At 46.9% G+C, this 19,067-nt stretch overlaps 1 protein-coding gene across 3 annotated transcripts in view; it reads left to right on the top strand.

Moving 5' to 3' along the window:
- Positions 1 to 19,067, top strand: part of LOC309652438 (neuroligin-4, X-linked) — a 901,103-nt gene that overhangs the window by 128,341 nt on the left and 753,695 nt on the right. For all 3 annotated transcript variants that reach the window (XM_082446221.1, XM_082446220.1, XM_082446218.1), the window contains exon 2: positions 6,648 to 6,754. The gene's annotated coding sequence lies outside the window, so the exon portion shown is untranslated. The remainder of the gene's footprint in view (positions 1 to 6,647; positions 6,755 to 19,067) is intronic.

The raw sequence follows: 19,067 nt of genomic DNA, 5'->3' as shown, positions 1-19,067 counted from the left end.
CGTGCAGTAAAGCCAATCTCCTGATACCAGGTCGTGGTGAAGGCAAGTGCAGTGTTTCTTGCAGGCACCAACCAAGGAGTCAGGTAGCTGGTGTTTAGAAGGCCCAAACTCTCCTGATGGCTTTCAGGGAAAGGTTTTTAAAGGCAGGGTGAGGGAGGGGGGTTGCGGGCTGTGTGATCAGCTGGTGGACACTCTTCTGATTGGTTGGTGGTGAGGTCATCGTGAGTCGGCATCATCAACCTTCTGGTTCCAGCTGGTCTGGGGTCTGTGTCCTGGTGGGCAGCATGCAGTTAACTTCTTCCCCTGGTGGGGGTTTCAGTATCTGCAAAACAGCTCAAAGGACGTAGCTCAGAATATAATCTGTAACCCTGAGCAAGAACTAAAGGTCCTTGACTTTGTTTAGTGGCTAAACTATTATTATTTTCTCTAGCTTGACTGTTTTCCTTTGCTTCTTCATTTTCTCACTTCTCTGATTAAATTTGCTCTTTGGAACTCAGAGAAGGCCTCAGAGGCTAAAGCTTTTCTACAGACAAGGGTTGGGAGACACAAGGGGTTGTCTGTCCCCAAGAAGGCCCCAAAGGGTCCTGCTGGGTTTCAGTCCCAATATTTTTATCTTGTTCCTAACGTAGAGGATGGTGTTGGTGATGATATCACTTAGTTATCTGCCGCGGTGTAACAAAGCAACACACAGTGGAGTGGCTTACAGTAACGCGTGTTCATTTTCTCACAGTCTCTGTGGCTCGGTAGCCTTGGAGTGGCTGAGCTGGGTATTTCTGCATCAGGGTATCCGATGATGTCAGCTGGGTATACACTGATTTGCATGGCTGTTGGCTGGAGGTCACAGTTCCTCACTGTCTGCTAGGAGAAGGTTTCAGATCCTTGACATGCTGCCTTCCCCATGGGGCTGCCTGAGTGTCCTTACGTGGCAGCTGCTGGCTTTCTTCAGCAGGAGTGAACCAAGACAGAGAGCAAAACAGAAACCATAATGCACTTTATGACCTTGGGAGTCAGGCACCATCGCCATATAAACAGTAGTGTCCTATGGGTCAAACAAGCCCACTGTGAATCAGTGCAGGGAAGATGTATATGAGGGTGTGAAAAGCAGGGGCAGAGATCGTTGGGGGCTGTGTAGAGCAGCTAACAGCCACTTGAAGAACTGACACTTTGAGTTCTCACTCTGGAGCCAAAGACAGATGAGTTTTAATCAAATTTTCAATTGCATACAGTCTAGTGAATTCCTTTTATAATTCGGTCTCATCACCAACATGTGCAATTTAGTGTGTATGATGACCACCATTAAGAAGGTGGTCACTCAGATAACCTTTAGGGTGACTCTAACTACAGTCTCTTAATTTATCAAGTTCTTTTTCCTTTATTTTTAGCATAATTCTTTTAACATTTCAACAATTAATTTTTTTCCTCCTCCATAGTTAATTTCTCATTTAGGTTGAAAATTATTCCCTAAACCAACAGAGTTCAAATTGTTTCTCTCAAAGGCACCAGAGATTATACAATCTGCTAGGTACCCGATAGAGCTACACGGTGAACATTTGCAACAATCTGGAGGAATACGTCCTTTGCACTAGACACATGTCACCCATTTATAAGATCTCTGCTTTGTTCCAGAAAGCTCAGGTGAGGTGAATAACTTTGGAATGATTGAGTGATATGGCTTCCTGTCCTCTTTAATTTCTCTCTCTCTCTCTGTCTTATTTGGTCTTTGATTACAAACATACACATATCAGTACAGAATCTAGAAAGACTTGGATGCGCCAGTGATTCTGCCAGATGTAAACTACAAAATATAACATGTTTTAAAGTGAATTCTTTACTCAATTCTGTATGCCCGAAGGAGGAGAGTTGAGCTAATAGATTGGTGGAAACTAACTGGTTAGAAAACTTAAAAACAATTTGGTGGAGGAAGCTCTTTAGGGTGTTTTACCATATTGTCCAGGAAACTTTGGATCTTTCTTTTTATTCGTTCTTCTCCATCCATAACTTGATCGCTCTTAAGTAATAACTTTAGTCCAAAATATCAGTCGTAACAAAGGGACTCGCTGAAAATTACTGTTCATCAACACACATACATGCATGCGCACACACACGCTCTCTGTACCTAATTAAAGCAAACTATCATCAATTTCCATCCCTTAGGCATCTCTAATGATATAAAAAGCATCACAGTTGATAGGCAATAATAGCCTTCCATTCAGGGCTTCTTATGGCCTACAAAGCTGGCACTCATGCAATGAATAAGACATTGACTTGGGATTGCTAATGATGTTGAATCACTGAGCTTCACTTCTTTTCAGAGAGGTTATAGTAGCAATTAACTTCACAATTCAGATGGTCAAGATGACTCACCGTTGAAAGCCGCTAAGTTGTCTGAACATCAATTTTCTTTTAGGGCTGTACTGGAAAGCTCTAAAGCAGCAGTGAAACCTGCTGTTGGGAATAGTAAAGCTCTAATGTTGAGGAAGGAGACCGACGCATGGGGAGTTTCTCACCCCATTTTTCATGGGGACTGAGAGTCATTATGTCTCAGTTTTTGATGTATTCTAGGCTCTATTATACCTTTAAATAATTTTCTTATTCAAGAAGTCACATTAAAAAGGTGTGGGGAGACAATTCATCTGGGATCTCTTGCATTTCTGCATCAATTGCAAGCAGAGGTAGTGACGGCCTTTATTCTGGGCTATCTTTTCAAGGATGCGTTACCAACCACAAGTTTGTGTACCACATGCACAGTGAGGCCAAGCAAACCGAAATGTTGCAGTTTGGAGCAGAGAAAGGTTTATTGCAGGGCCAAGCAAGGAGAATGGGTAGCTCGTGCTCAAAACCCCCAACTCCCTGATGGTTTTGGGGGAAAAGTTTTTATCTGCAAAATTTGGGGTGAGGGCTGCAGGGCACGTGACCTTCTTCTGACTGGTGGTGAGGTAAGATGGCAGTGTTCCAGGAATCTTGTTCTCAGCCTAAAGTTGCCATCCTCCACCTGAGTGGGAGCTTTAGTTCCTGCAGAAGAACTCAAAGATATTGTTATGTATATTCCTTGAGAAGGAACCAGCACCCTGCCCCAAGGCTGCGCTATTGTGTCTTGACTGCTCCTCTCTTCTTTCTGCATCCCCTCCCTTCCCTGATTAGTAACTGTTTGAATCTGCCCTTTGGAACTCAGGGAGATCTAGGAGGCTGAAACCTTTATCCTGCAAATAAGAAATGGGGGACAGGAAAAGGCTTTTGTGCCCAGGAGCCCCACAGGGTCCTGCTCAGATGTTTGTATAGCTAACAGCTTTGGAAGGTAGACAGGGTCTTCCTCTAAAGCAAATGGCAGCCTTGCTTTATTTATTGCTTATTACACTCCCCATTTAATAAAGACAATGTCTTCCTCTATTGTTACAATCAGACAGGTGTACGGCCTATTATCAGTGTTCTGGCGTATTGTCACGTTCCCTAAGCACAGGGTCCCTCTCCCATCACACAGTCCACTGTGTGTGCAGGCATCACCCAGCCCTCTTCATGTTTCCTGTGGAGACCAGCACAAACGCTGCTGCTCTGCTTCCTGCTGTCACTGTGAGAACAGACAGTCTTTTGCCTCTGACCCAGGAGTCTCTTGTCTTCTGCCATCATCTGTGAAGCTCTGGTAGGCTGGCTTGTTGGAATGGAACCACGCTAACATCTCAGATCCTTCACCGTTCTTAACAAAGGACTCCAGCTGAAGAACAGGGAGAAATAAAATGATGTCAATCCTATATGAATATAAATATGCTCTTTAAGCCAGCTTCTATAGAGGAAGAACCATGTCCTCTAGCAGCTAGGTTCTTCCCTGCTGTGACTCATAACCTCATACTTCATACGTTTTTCATTCGATGCTGGTCAAGCCCCCAAGTTGCTGGTGAGGCAGTGGAGGGTAGGGATGGTAGCAGAGAGTGCAGTAGATAGAAGCAGGTCAGGGGAAGGAGAGAAGGTATATGCACACTGGGGTCATGTGGTATCCAACAGTATTTTTAAGGTCCGGCCAGTTTCACTTTCTTTCTAACCAGTACTGATGTTTCTGGGGTTTAAGACTTCCCAACTCCATCACTCTCTATTAATTTGTCTGCTATTACTCATAACAATCTCTACTGTCCAGCCTGGCCACAGTCCAAGTGGGCATCTAGGCAGCCAGCGGCCTTTTCTCTAGGGGGTAGTCCTCCACAGCAGCGATGCGGATGAGAAGAACGGGTAGGATGACGTGGGTATACAGCAGCGATGCGGACGAGAAGAACGGGTAGGATGACGTGGGTATACAGCAGCGATGCGGACGAGAAGGACGGGTAGGATGACGTGGGTATACAGCAGCGATGCGGACGAGAAGAACGGGTAGATGACGTGGATATAAAACTACATCCTTGATTGCTCAGCCGTGCTCGGCTCATCTGTGTCTCGCTTCCAGCTGGGCTTTCCCTGCCACAGTGTGCTCGCACTGCAGACTGAGTGATGTGGGCGAACCCTCCAGTAGCCTCTCTTTCCACCCCGTACACGATGCAAGCTCGTTCCCAAGACCCCAGGGCTCCCAGCGGCCCCCCCTACCCTGCCCACCTCTTGAGCCGGCTGCCTTTCTACCTCCCTTGCTCAGTAGCCTCCGACCTTACCATCCTTTCTTCTTTTCTGTTGACAGACAAGAGCGCCTTCCCCAGGCTCTGCTTCCGCCCGGTGCCGCTCCTCATGACGAGAGTTTAGGTGTCCCCTCTCCAGGGAGACCTGCCCTGACCACTTGTCCAGAGTGTTTCTCTATCTGCCAGCTTAGCACCATTCTCAGTCTCCTCACCCGTGTGACTCGTTCCATTTCTATGTTGTACACTCCCTCTCACACTAAACAGCACGCAATATAAATTATTTTGTTCATGTATCTACTTGTTTGTTCGTTGTTTGCTCCTCCTATAGTGATTAGGCTTCATAAGAGCAACTTTATCTGTCCTGCCCTCTCCCCAGCGCTTAGAACACGGAGTTGGTGCTCACTGAGTATTTGTGGAATGAAGGTTTAATTCTTTTCCTATGAAGTAGGATAAGTAAAAATTTGAGGCTACCTATAAACTAGTTTTTTTTGTTTTTTGTTTTTCTCTCATAAGCACAAGCTTTAGGAACAAAATCATACTGGCCAAAGTGTAGAAAACATTAGTCTGCTTCAAGATTTATAAATGTAACTTTTCCCAAGCTTTTGGCAATAACTACAGAAAATCTGCTTGAGTCCAATGATTAAAATGAAAGCAAACAGTTGACCAATAAGTATATAATACGTTCAAGTATCAAAGAAAATTAGTCGTGAGAAGAACGTCATTAATGACCATACTGTTCTGTTCTCGGCAAGTAAGAAATAATGTTCCAAGTCTTGCTCTCAGGTTATCATGCTATAAACATGAGAAAATTGTGTAAAAGAGTTTCAGGGAAAAATAATTACCTACAGTTACATGAAGGATTGTGTAGCATAGGAAAAATAATTTTCCCTCCACCCTTCTGAGTTCTCTTCTGAGACCCCTGTAATAAAAGACAGCTTAATGAGAAACACACAGAAGTTCGTTTCCTGCCTAGCTCATGTCCACATGGGGGATACCCAGGGGCAAATGGGCAGCTCCCCCAGGCAGCTTTTGGGGAAGGCAAGGTGGGACATGAGCCTCTTTGGGGAGAGTAAATGGTTTTAGGAGAGATGATGGGGCCTTAGAAGGATGGATGGGAGGGGGGACTGTTTGTGACGGAGTGTGTCTGGGTGTGGTGTGGACCACACCTCAGTGTCTGCATCTGTCCTCTCTACGCTGCAGACGTACGTGACTATGTCTCTAGACTCCTGTCCCGTGATGGGAGTCAAGGCTGCCAGGTTGATGACACTCCCATGAGGGGACTGATGACATCTGGGTTCCTTTGGGAGGATCTGTCTTTAGGAGATAAAGGGGGGTTTAGAGAAAGCCTCTCCCTGCATTTGCTGTTTTCCAAGTGCCTACAGCTCAAAATCATCAATATACCAAAGTGGCGTATTTTGGGATGGCACGTCCTGAACCCCTGCTGGTACATTTGCGGGCAGCAAATCCTGAACCCCTATACTCACATCTTGGGGTGACACGTCCTGACCCCCTACAGATACATTTGGGGGCACCACACCTGAACCCCTACACTCACATCTTGGGGTGACATGTCCTGAACCCCTACACTCACATCTTGGGGTGACACGTCCTGAACCCCTACACTCACATCTTGGGGTGACACATCCTGAACCCCTACAGTCACATCTTGGGGTGGCATGTTCTGCTCCCCTTCAACTGCATCATTTGGATTGGATTCAGCGCTAATTCCACAGCATGTTAGAAAATAATAATATTCCACAGCACAAAAAGCAAAACCGAATATGACAATAACAGATCATGAAATGGGGACATTCTCTCCAACCATGAGACATACTTTGTTTCTTCCCCAGCTCTCTACCTAAATAAAGAGTTTGCCCTGCGATGCATTTTGCTAGGTGATCTGTGCCGACGCTCACAGCTACCAGTATGAGACACGGAGATGCTTCAATTTATATCTAGACACCAGCCCAAGGTCGAAAGGCCGCATGTTCGTTTGAGGCCAGAGCAAGGAGTTGCACGTTCTCTTGTCATAATTCATGTTGCATTTCGTTTTAGGCTATTCAAGATTCTGACGACATGTTGGTGGATTCATGCATGGATACTCGAGCAGCCACCAAATCATTTCTGAGCTCTGTCTCCTGAGAGGAAGTCACATAAACCAGGTAAACTGAACAAAAATTGACCAGTGACATGGCGATGGACCATTGTGGTCATCTTGCAGTGTGAATCCATGAGAGAGAGAGAGATGGGATGGGATGGAATAGAGAGTCTGTTGGAAGTGCCCCCCATCACAGGACAGAGGAGGAAGTTGAGAAAAACATGGGTTTTAAAAGGAATATAACAGGTTTCTGTTGACTTAACAAGATGTAGGAGGTGGTGGTAGAATGTTTTCTAAGATGCTGAGGAACAAGTCCCAGCAATAAGATGGATGTGATTGAATGCAGGCTCCAGAAAAAAGCAGCAGTAAAGGCGCATAGGTGGGCAGGTGAGGGATGCCCAGCGTTTAGTGGATTGGATGCTTTAACCTGGTGTCCAGAAGAGTGCACACTCCTGCCCTGCTCGGAAGGCTATAGGTGCAGGCACTCGAAATGGCAAAGAATGTTTGAAATATTTAAAATCAGAGCTAAGTCTTCTGACAGCAGGACTCCCCAGGAAGGTGGGTGCTGTTTCAGACAAAAGGCATCAGAGTCTGTACACAGTAACAGGAAGTATTCACCCGGGCCGTGTCTTATTCTTTTCTTTCCTTTTGTTTCTTTCATTTAGTTCTTCCCTTCTTTCTTTCTCTTTTCTTTCTTTCGAACATCTGCTGGGAATTTCACTCAGGGAAGCCATGCAGCTTCTTATAGTGTGTCTTGTACAGATGTACTATTCTTGACGTGGGAATCATGCTATTAATAATAAGTGCCGTGTCTGTTTCTCTGCTGAATGTCTGTTTCTCTGCTGAATGTCTGTTTCTGCATCAAGTTTCTTAAACTCCAAGACCGAGGCCCTGAGCATGTCTCTTCTACTGCCATGTCCCAGGGGCCAAGCATTTTGTTGGGCATATAGTACATGATTAATAAATAGTTACTGAAGAAGGCAATGAAATGTGAAACGTCCTTGAGTTGACTCAACTAGTCGCCTGTGCCATAAATGTTACAGGGTTTTAGAAAAGGAGGGGGCAGGGCACTGCGTATTCATGGAGGTGGTTGGATCTAGTTGAGACCTTAAAGGAGGGATGAGATTTCTAGAGAAAGAACCTGGACATCCCCAGAGGAAAGTGAACCAGGCATGTCCGGTTCCGTGTGATGGGAGTGGAAGAGAAAGAGTCCCATTAACTTGAAAGAGAGACGTGTGTGGTGGGCAAGAAAGGAGAGCCATACGGACGCCTGGCCATAGACCCACATCTGTTTATCGTAGACGCTGCTGCCGTTTTGTCGCCACCTAGAAAACATCTTCCTTACAAAGTTGCTGGGATTTTTTCTTTGCTGGTAGGGGTGGGAAGAGGAAGGAGTGATGGAACCATATGGAGATGCAAATGTTTGACATATTGATCATTTCTTGTTCCAAGTTAATAAATTGAGGGAAAGCTAACTTAATACTCAGGTTGGCAACATTAAGGAATGAAAGTGAAATTTTTTTGACAGTCAAGTTACCTAATGATTATGGTTCCATGGGAAGACGTATCCGACCTACGAGCTGTGTGTAAGACGGGAACACCATCCTGGGCGATAATGCAAAGAAGGTGCAAGACATGTCGATTTATATGAAAATGAAAAACATTAGAAAAGAACATATGATTTGAAGAGGAAGGTTCAAATATCGAAATGGAAAATCCCTTGGAAGCGCATCTCTGGGTAGGAAGGAAATTAGCTAATGCATTTTCTTACCCATATGTAAAGCATTTGCAGAATGGAGTAATCTTAGAAGCAAAATAAAACCACAGGTAACGCAGCATTGTTTGATTTACTAATTTAAGCAGGTACCTATGGGGAAAAGACTGCCTCTAAAATTAGGTAATAGTGACTGTAAGAGGAAAAACCCTTCTGAGTTATCACCAGTTGACTCAGATCAAACCAGAAGTAATGAAGTACTCTCTGATAAAACGTGCAAATTGGTGGAAGAAGGGACGGTCGTCGCCATGGCATGCGTCTCTGAGAGGGGGCTTAAATGTCGTAGTTGGTGGCAATCGTGTAAAATATAATGTCGTGCATTATATTTTACATGATTGCCACCAACAGTGACATTTAAGAGACCTGGGGCCCTGGTGAGTGTCTGCGGAAGACTCGGTGAAACCATTGCCCTGGGTTACAGTTGTGCCTCTGAGTCTTGCCTTTAATTCTTTCCCTGACTCTGTGTCTGTGCATCTCACCCATCCTTGCATCTCTACATGGTGTGGGCTCGCAAAGACGTTCTCTGATACTCCTGGTATTGTCAGACACGAGGGGCATGTGCACCCAGGTGGCATGCTCAGCTCATTTTCACTCTGCGCTTTGCAGACATGAAGCACTGACCTGACATAAACGTTGTTCCCAGAAGTCAGGGTAACTGGGACAGCGTGGGGACAGAAAATGCATCAAGTAGGACTTTGACAGCCCACCAGGAGGCAAGTTTGTATTATTGTTGATGAGGAAATAACTTCCTGAAGTCAGACTCCAACTAAAGATGGAACAGGCAGAATTTGTAGGACAACTAAAGAGAACAGGTGATTCCTTCCCCTTTGGGATCAGACTGCTAATGGTACTGATGGTGTGGAAGTGGTCCCCTTTCCTTAGAGTCTCCATCCTCTCAGGTCTAGTACATGGTTTTCCTGAAGTGGCCCAGGAACAGAATCTAATTCCAGGATGTCAGCCCTGCCTTTGGGGACCGATGTCTGTTTGTATAATCCAATACTTGCAACCTTGGGGAGAAGCAGCCTAATACACAAATGACATATGTACGCCTCGCCTGAAGATAAGAAGTATATAGAAAGCCATGATCGGAAGGGCCCTAAGTACACAGGATCTAGTTGCTCGAAGGTGATTATGTGAATGCATTTGCAAAACCTCTGCCTGAGGGCACCTAAATTGCCTAAAAATAGACACAATCCACTCCTGAATCCTAAATGGAAAACTGCAGTTATCTCTCATGTTCCATAAATAAGAAACCCCACCACCCCACACCCTTACCCATCTCTGACCTGCTTCTCTCCCCACAGAAAAAAAAAAAAAAAAAAGAAACCCATTCATGGCTTAAGTGTTCACTAATGGAAAATATCACCACCCACCTCCATTGCCAAATGACTGCCTGGTGGTTCGGAAGCCTGCACTAATTCCCGGGCCTGGGGAATCCAGAACTCACTGAATTCCTCTTCTCCCGACCTGCTGAGTGTGGGGATGGGCTGGTGATCTCTCTGGGGCCCGGGTCGGCTCTTTTTGGAAGAGATGCACATATGCTTTATAGCAGGGGAGACATCATGAGAAATCATCTAATTCTGATAAGGTAAACTCACATTTCCTGGTGGACCAACCGAATCTCGTATTTTGAAAATGCCGGATAAATTCATTCCATAAAATATGACTAAACTCAGGGCCGGCTGCTTGCTGCTGCTCCAAAGCCCGTACTCGACAGACAAGTGGTGGCGGGAAAGGAAAGCTGGCTTTATTCTGGAGACCGGCAACGTGGGGAGAAGGCAGACTCCTGTCCAAAAGCCAACTCCCCCCTGCTGATCAGTGGGCAAGAGCTTTTACAGGGGAGTTTCAGGGGGAGGCAGGGGGCCCCATGCAGAAGCGGTACGGTCAGCTCTGACCGTCATCTTGAAATTGGTCCTGCGGTGGTCTGACCAGCGTCATCTTGATTGTTTTACGTACAGTTAGTCTTCAGCTCCAGGATCAGTTTGTTCCCATTTCCTTGACACCAGTTCTCAGAGTTGTGGCAGCCTATGTCATGGCTACGGTCTGGTCATCATGTAGCTAACTTCTTCCACCTGGTGGGCTTTCAGTATCTACAAAACAGCTCATAGGACGTGGCTCAGAATATGATCTACAGCCCTTGAGGAGGAACTAAGGGTCTTTGACTTTGTTTAATGACTAAACTATTATTATTTTGTCCTCTTTGACTGTTTTCCTTTGCTTCTGCATTTTCTCGCTTCTCTGATTAAATTTATTGTTTGACGAGAGTTTTTCTGTAGACAAGAGGCAGGTGGACGACATGGGGCGTGGAAGTCTGTCTCGGGAAGGCCCCATAGGGTCCTGCTCAGTTACAATAATACCGAGAACATTTATTAATTATGGTTCTTTCCAATGATACTTTTAAAGATGACCAGGCTGCTGTTCATGGGCTCCTAGACCGGCTCTTGTGTTTTAGAAGATGGGACACCAGGGAAAGGCCAGTCCTAGGGCAGAGACCATTACCACATATGCTCAGAAATCTAGCATGTGTTTAAAAGTGTGCCTGGTGCCCAAGGATGGAGTTGCAGTATTCCAGGCAGGGTTGCACAGAGGAAAAGGGGGAAGGGGTCGGGCACCGGAAATTCCCTGCCTGGCATGGACCTGGCAACATCTAATACACCTGTGTTCCCAGGACTTACGTGCACATTTGTAACACTCTGTAGAGCCCAAGTTTTGTCTTAGGTGGTGCAGACCTGGTGTGGTTTTATGGGCTCCACAAAGCTTGTACGGCACATAAGAACAAATAAGCCACTTGCAGAAAGGACTTTCCTGGAACTTCCCTGGCCGTCCAGTGGTTAGGACTCCGTGCTTCCACTGCAGGGGGCACAGGTTTGATCCCTAGTCGGGGAACTAAGATCCCACATGCTGCTTAGTGGTTTGTCAGGTCCAGGTACTTTTATTTCAGGTAGCACTCAACCTGTCCTGGTATCCATCTGTAACCACCGTAGAATAGAATTTGACATGGTAACGTTTGGGGCCAGGTGATACTTTGTTGCGGACGTGCTGTCCTTTGCACAGCCCTGGCCTCTGCACTAGGTGCCAGTAGCAATCCCCCAACCTCCAGCCATGGTGAAACCATAAATCCCCCCAGACTTACTAAATAACCCCCACTTGAGAACCAGTTCCCTAGAGGAATTAACTCCCCTGGGACTCTATAATGGAGGCAAAGGAGATAGAGAGGATTATGAAACTCACACCCTGGAGAAAGACATCTGGGGAGTTTAAGACATGTAGTTTCTATTCCTGCAACAAATGCAAAGGCCTCATCAGGAATCGGGCAGGCAGCTCAGTCACCTAACTTTTAACCTCGAGAAGGCTCGGAACGGCAGGAACCTTCCCTTCTTTGCTCACGTGTCAATACCTTCCTCTGTCCAAATTGGAAACAAGAGCGTGTGGGGAATGTTGCATTCGGGGTCACCCCAGGAAACCACCACACGGCACCAGGTCACGTCAGAATGATCAGAAAACAGGGCCCTGCGATCAGCCTCTTGGGTAGAGATGCGTGTCTCAAAGCCAAATGGGTATCATCTGGACCTGTTGGCACGCCGGGCCCGTGACAGTTTGATGAATGAGTGCTGTTTCCCCAGTAGGTCCTGTGATAATGCTTCCTTCCCTGCTAGTGGGATTTGTGTGTTTGAAGCTTGATGAATGGATATTTTCTCCCAATGGATAATGTCTTAAGTGTTCCCTCTCTCCTGGTTGGATTTTCGTTGTTGCTGTTGTTCTTGGTGCTCTGTGTGTGTGTGTGTGTGTGTGTGTGTGTGTGTGTGCACCCACACATTTAGCCATCTAGCCCATCCTTCTAAGATGAGACACTTGGTTGGATTCATTTGTCACCATTAATCAAGTGAGTCCCACAAATATGAGAGCGTACCGCAGAATATTAGGGTGGCGAGTTTTCTTTCCCTTCATGTCAGGGCAGCACTGCGATGACGCCTTCCTTGCCTTGGGTGGGGAAGCGAATGTCATCCACGTGGCGCCCAGACTGGTCCAGGGGCCGCTGAAATGCTTGGGATCTGAGCCGATGTGCTGGTGGGCAGTGTGAGAATGGGGACGCGAGTGAGCCGCAGTGGAGGGTGCTGGAGGCCACCTGCCCGGCAGACGCCGGGGGCTGCGAGATGTGATGCAGACCTGCGCCCCCACTCCCCGCCATCACCGTGTGTAGGACCCCAGTAGCCCTTCCCAGCCCCTGGCGCCTCCTGCACCCCGTTCTCCGCAGTGCACTCCCTGCCCTGGGGCCCCGTGAGTCTTTGCCAGGCCGACCCCTAGGGCGGGGCGGGAACGTCCCGAGAGCCCTTTGCCTTCGCCCGAGTGCGCCTGTGCCCTTGCTCTCCGAGCGCAGTGAAGCTCTGCTTTCCGCCCGCGAAGAGCACAGGTCGCCCGTGTAGCGTGCTCGGAATGGCTGGCGTTCCCAGCGTTCACAAGGAGGGTGAAGAATCAGTGCCCGAGCCCCGCAGAAAGGCGGCTGCAGAGCATGGCACGTGGGCTGGCAGAGGGGGCTGCGAACCGCGGCGGGCGTCCGAAATGAGCCTGCTGGTGGGCGGCCGCGCTCCCCTGGCCCTGCTCTGTCCCTTCCCGGCGCTGTGCCTGAAAGCGGCGGGTCATGAGCGGCGGCCCCAAGCACGCTCTGCGGGCGCCTGGTGTGTCTGCATCCTGCCGGAGCCGGCGTGCCGCGCCCTGGTTCCAGTGGGTTTTCCAGCGTGGCATTCCAAGACCTAATCCATTTTGTGCCTGGCGCTCCTACACCCTCCATCGGCGCGGACGACCCCCGGCGTCTGCGCAACCGATGCGGCTTTCTCAGGCTGCAGCCAGCACCCAGTAACTAACGTGAGATCACGGCTGCAGCCGGCACGCTCTCCCCGCTTGGAAACGAACACCACCGTTTCCGTTTAACCCTGCCTTTGTCAGCTTTGCTGGAAATTGGCTTCATTTTTTTTTTTCAGTCCTCTCCCCCCACCCCTCTGAGTTTAAAACCAAGCGGGGGGTCCCCGCCACCTCGGAAGCCTCCCCTCCAGCAGGACGGATGCAAATGATTCTCTGCTCCCGGCTCCTGACACCTGGGCGAGCAGACGCTTCCGAGGGGCTGAATCACACGTCACGTCCCTCCGGGCGAGCCCTGAGTTCCCCGGAGATGCACGGACAGGGCTCGCCTACCGAAATCAAGGCAACGGGCTGAGCCTTGAGTCCTGGACCAAGGTCCCAGGTAGATCTGCATCCCTCTTTCTCCTCGGGGTTCACCTACATCCTAGTCGCGAGGCCAGGCGTCCTGTGGCCGATGAAGGGCGTTTTCAGCCTTACCTTTCAAGGCTGCCCACTTAGCAAGTCCCAGCTTCGACACTCCGGGGAGAGCCAGAATTTCAGGGAGAAAAGGGAGCGGAACGACAGATGATCGCCCTGCCCCGATCAGCGGCTCTGTTTCTCACAGCGCCCTGCCTTTTCGTTTGGGCTCATTACAACACCCTGAAAGCTGCTCTTCCGTGCTTCAGAATAGTCTTTTCAAAACGCCTCTTTACTGGGAGAACTGTTGTTCGTGGCATGGGGGATGGGTATCTTCCGGAGCTATAGCCCATCCTTATTGCTTACTGCCCCTCTCCGGGTCTAGAAATGTTCCTCGTTTAGAAGGAAAGCCGAGGCTTTTTACAGCCACTGGTGAAAATGGACACTGTTACCTACTTTCGCTTTGGTGTGAGAGTTTCCATTAAGTAGGGAACCTGCTCTGAAGGTGTATAAAGGAAACCGCAGCATCAAGTATGTTACCCAGCACGTCACTGTATCTTTGTGCTTTCTGTTTTCTTGGTGTGTTTCTCTGCTCCCTCTTCCCCCAAAGGAAACCTCCATCAAGATGAGTACAGTGGAAACACTGTGTCAACGGCATAGACAGGAGCGGACATCAAAAACACGAAGGGTTAACGAAGAACATCAGCTTTTCCTCGTAATGCTCTAGGTCAGGGGGCAAAAAGAGAGAGGGGAAGAAATTATTCATATTTTTGTTATCAGAGAAGTTTGCAGCAGAGCTGTGACTTACTTCTCATACCTGGGATATTTTTTAATGTTCATTGTGCCAGGAGCTTGATTTCACAGACTGGGAAGGGTATTTACACTTAAGATATTTCTACATTTTATGTCACACCATCAAGAAAAGAAGAGCTTTCCACATTGACTCAACTCTGTATATAGAGTTCACATATTCCGATATGAGGCTCCCCAGGTTTGTAGGGCTTATTACTTGGCTGTTGTTTCCCCATCCTTTTTCTTACTTGTGCTTGTCGATCATATAAACCAATGAGAGAGTAAAATTGTATACAAATGAGAATACAGGCAACATACACACTTTTGGGGGGACTCCAAACCAAATACGGTCATAGAAAAATGATGCATGTCCTTATCCGTGGCCCTTTTTTTTTTTTTTTTGAGAAATGGGAAATAAAGCCAGAAATGTGCTATTTACAAAATCTAACTGAGGCGAACTGACAGCCAGCTATTTAAGGAGTGTGCTCAAACAGCCACCAAAATAGGCACATGTAAAGAGCCGCCGCTTACGAATTCAGAGCAAATAAAACCACGTAGGTCAGGCTTGTGAAAGTGTCAGCTCAGAGCAAATGAGGATATTTCCATTGGGGCACCTCTGGGAGGGAGCTTTTCAAAGCAGTGAATGTAGTTATAAAAACACCTCCCACGTTGCGCCGTGCTCTGCGGTTACAAAGTGCTTTCCCCACACGGAGCACCTCTCCTCTGCTGATTCTGAGCGGCTCCCGGGAAGGAGTGTGTTTCCCCGCTTCCATTGTGGATGGAGAAATAGAGGAGAATTTAAATGCCTGGCCTCAAGCATCATACATACTGAAGAAACAGAGAGAGACTGGAAAAGTCTTAGAGAATAAACGTGACTCTGTATTTATTTCCCCCCTGGTTTGGTAGGAAAATCAACCCACTATTTCCTATATGCTCAACATAACCAGTAATTCATTTCTTCTTCCTCATTCGTGATGTGTAGGATTTCCTCCCCTTGTCAGAAATGTAGACCCGCCGGCACCTCCCCAGACCTCCTGAGTCACAGTCTGACTTTTAGCAAGATCCCCATGGTTTACTACCCGTTGAAGCTCCAGAAGCACGGGAGCCATCGCACGGCCTCTCCAATGTCGCGTTTCATGTAAGAGCTCATCCACAGGAAGAGCTCATACCCGAAGAAGTACTCAGCACAGCGTAAGGAGGAAAATGTGCAAACTCTACAATCTGCTCACTATAATTCTAAATGGAACCAAAGGAAATATACAGAGAGGTCGGCAAAGAGTTATGGTCAAGAATATTCACTGAGCGCTATTTATATTGGGGAAAAACTGGGAAAGGCCAAAAGGCCCCCCAGAAGGAATGGTTAAGTGAATCATAGGCTTGTTTTGTGTTAGGATATCATAGATAAAAGTTGGAAGTTATATTTTCAAATAATGATCCATGATGCGGGAAAATGGACAAGACGTAGAGTTAGGTGAAAATATTGCAGGTTATGAAATTGTATGTAGGGCATCAGTTATGAAACCATAGAGTTGCCTTGGGGACTTGCATTAAGAGGGGGCTGATCATCAAAAAATCTAGAAACAATAAATGCTGGAGAGGGTGTGGAGGAAAGGGAACACTCTTGCACTGTTGGTGGGAATGTAAATTGATACAGCCACTATGGAGAACAGTATGGAGGTTCCTTAAAAAACTACAAATAGAACTACCATACGACCCAGCAATCCCACTACTGGGCATATACCCTGAGAAAACCATAGGTCAAAAAGAGTCATGTACCAAAATGTTCATTGCAGCTCTATTTACAATAGCCAGGACATGGAAGCAATCTAAATGTCCATCGACAGATGAATGGATAAAGAAGATGTGGCACATATATACAATGGAATATTACTCAGCCATAAAAAGAAATGAAATGGAGGTATTTGTAATGAGGTGGATGGAGTTAGAGTCTGTCATACAGAGTGAAGTAAGTCAGAAAGAGAAAAACAAATACAGTATGCTAACACATATATACGGAATCTAAGGGGGAAAAAAAAAAAAAAAAAAGGTCATGAAGAACCTAGTGGCAAGACGGGAATAAAGACACAGACCTACTAGAGAATGGACTTGAGGATATGGGGAGGGGGTGGGGTGAGATGTGACAGGGTAAGAGAGTGTCATGGACATATATACACTACCAAATGTAAAATAGATAACTAGTGGGAAGCAGCCGCATAGCACAGGGAGATCAGCTCGGTGCTTTGTGACCACCTAGAGGGATGGGATGGGGAGGGTGGGAGGGAGGGAGATGCAAGAGGGAAGAGAAATGGGAACATATTGTATATGTATAACTGATTCACTTTGTTATAAAGCAGAAGCTAACACACCATTGTAAGGCAATTATACTTCAATAAAGATGTTAAAAAAAAAAAAAAAAAGAGGGGGCTGGCTCTGCCTGCGTCCAGAGCTCCTAATTCAGTAGGTCTGCGGTGGGAACCCAGAATGTGCGCTTCTGTCAAGTTCCAGGCTGATGCTCTTGCCACTGGTCCAGGGGCCCCACTGAATTAAACAAATATATGTTCAGAGGGTTAACAAGGACATCTTTGCTTGTAGGGCAGAGCTTGTCAACACTGGCTGGCGTTCGGACTCCATGGGGAACTTTTAAAAAAATATCAGTGTCCGGTGGGCACACGAAGTGGTCCAGCCACTGTCAAAAAGAGTTTGGCGTTTCCTCAATTAAAAATGGAATTAGCACACGACCCTGCAGTTCCTCCCCTAGTCACGTATCCAGAAGAACTGAAAACAGGTGCTCAAACAGACGTACACAAACAGAGCAACTCACAGTCAACAAAGGTGAAAACAGCCCGATGTCTATCAACAGTTTAAGAGATAAGGAAAATGTGGTCTTTGTGCCCAGTGGAACAGTACTCACTGTAAAGGGGTGACACAGGCTACAGAGTGGACAAACCGTGAGAATATTAGGCTAAGTGAACGAAGCCAGACACAAAAGACCATATTGTGTATCATTCTCCTTATATGAAATGTCCAGAATAGGCAAGTCCTTAGAGACAGAAAGCAGATGCTGGCGGCTGAGGGCAGGGGGAATGGAGAGGGACTGCTTAATCGTTACAGTGTTTCTTTCGGGTGATGAAAATGTTCAGAAAGGTCTTAGTGGTGATGGTTGCACTACCTTGTGAATGTACTGGAAGCTACTGGATAGTACGTTCGAACATGGTTAATTTTATGCGATGTGAATTTTATCTCACTTTTAAAAGAATGTCCAGACAGCAGCGTAGAGCTTCTGATTTCACAGTTCTGGGATGAGGCTTCTTTGAAAGCTTCCCGGATGATTCCAAGGTGCAGCTGGGATTGACTGAAAACCACTGGCCGGGTGGGGATTGCAACAGCAGTAACTCAGGTAGCCCTGAGGGAGGGGAATGGAGCTTCAGAAGATGAAGGGGCAGCTTCAGCAGGTGGACTCTGTCCCGTTGCTACCCAATGTCTGCATCCCAGCAGTATCCCCCCGCCTGGGAGCTTGTCAGAAATGTAGACCTGCCGGCGCCTCCCCAGACCTCCTGAGTCACAATCTGACTTTTAGCAAGATCCCCATGGTTTACTACCCACTGAAGCTCCAGAAGCACGGGAGCGATTGCACGGCCTCTCCAATGTCGCGTTTCATGCGAAGAATTTTGATTCCTTCTCCCGAGACACAGGGTTTCTGTCATCCTAGGGGTTTCAGAAATGCTGCTTGTAAGAAAGTTGATGAAATTCATATCCTTCGGCATCTCTGAGTCTTCGAGAACCTCCGCATCTGACTACTCTCTGTGAGCGTTGCAGGGTTTGATATGCATTCCTGTCCCAAACTATTTGGAAAGTGGAACTCCTTTCAAAGGACCACCTTCCGATGCTGACGGATGCTCGTCTTTTTCTATAAGGATAATTGCAGAATTGCTGCTTCAGGACAATTTTGAATCCTTTGGACCTGCTCCATCCAGTAAAACTTCAGAAACCACCTTGAATGTTGTAAAACTCCAAGAGTGACCCTATCTTTCAGTATCCAAAAACACTGAGCAAGAAGCAGTAGATGGAAATGACCACAGACTTCACTGAAATGTGACCCTTTAAGACAAGAGGGGATGTGGAAGTTGTGGGGGGAGGGGCAGGATTCCTCTACAACGTGGCTCTTCCTCATCCTAAGCCAGGAAGATTCCTGTGAAATTTCAGCCCACGGTCAAGCTAAACTGGAAAGCTGAGATTGTCTACCCACACTGGGCATGTTCCTGCGAAACTCTCCGCCTTCCACTCATCTCCAGCACCGTGGACTTGTCTATCAAATATCCCCAGGTTACATTTGGGCCAACTAATGCCTAAGAAAAAGTTTAATATGTATCTTTCAAATCCATGCTGAGATGACTCAATTTCTACAAAATAATAAATCTACCCAGACAGGAGAGAAAGCTCATGAACTTGTGGACAAAAATGTCAACAGCCCCCTTTGTCCTATCGACAGATTGTTTTCCTCCCTGTAGTTCTCTGAATATCTGATAAATCATACTCAAATTTGTTTTTCTGGTGATGG

The sequence above is a fragment of the Balaenoptera physalus genome, assembly GCF_965194825.1.
Source record: "Balaenoptera physalus genome assembly, chromosome: X".
Taxonomy (NCBI): domain Eukaryota; kingdom Metazoa; phylum Chordata; class Mammalia; order Artiodactyla; family Balaenopteridae; genus Balaenoptera; species Balaenoptera physalus.
The sequence above is the reverse complement of the archived record's forward strand: the minus strand, read 5'-3'. Positions and strand labels throughout refer to the sequence as shown.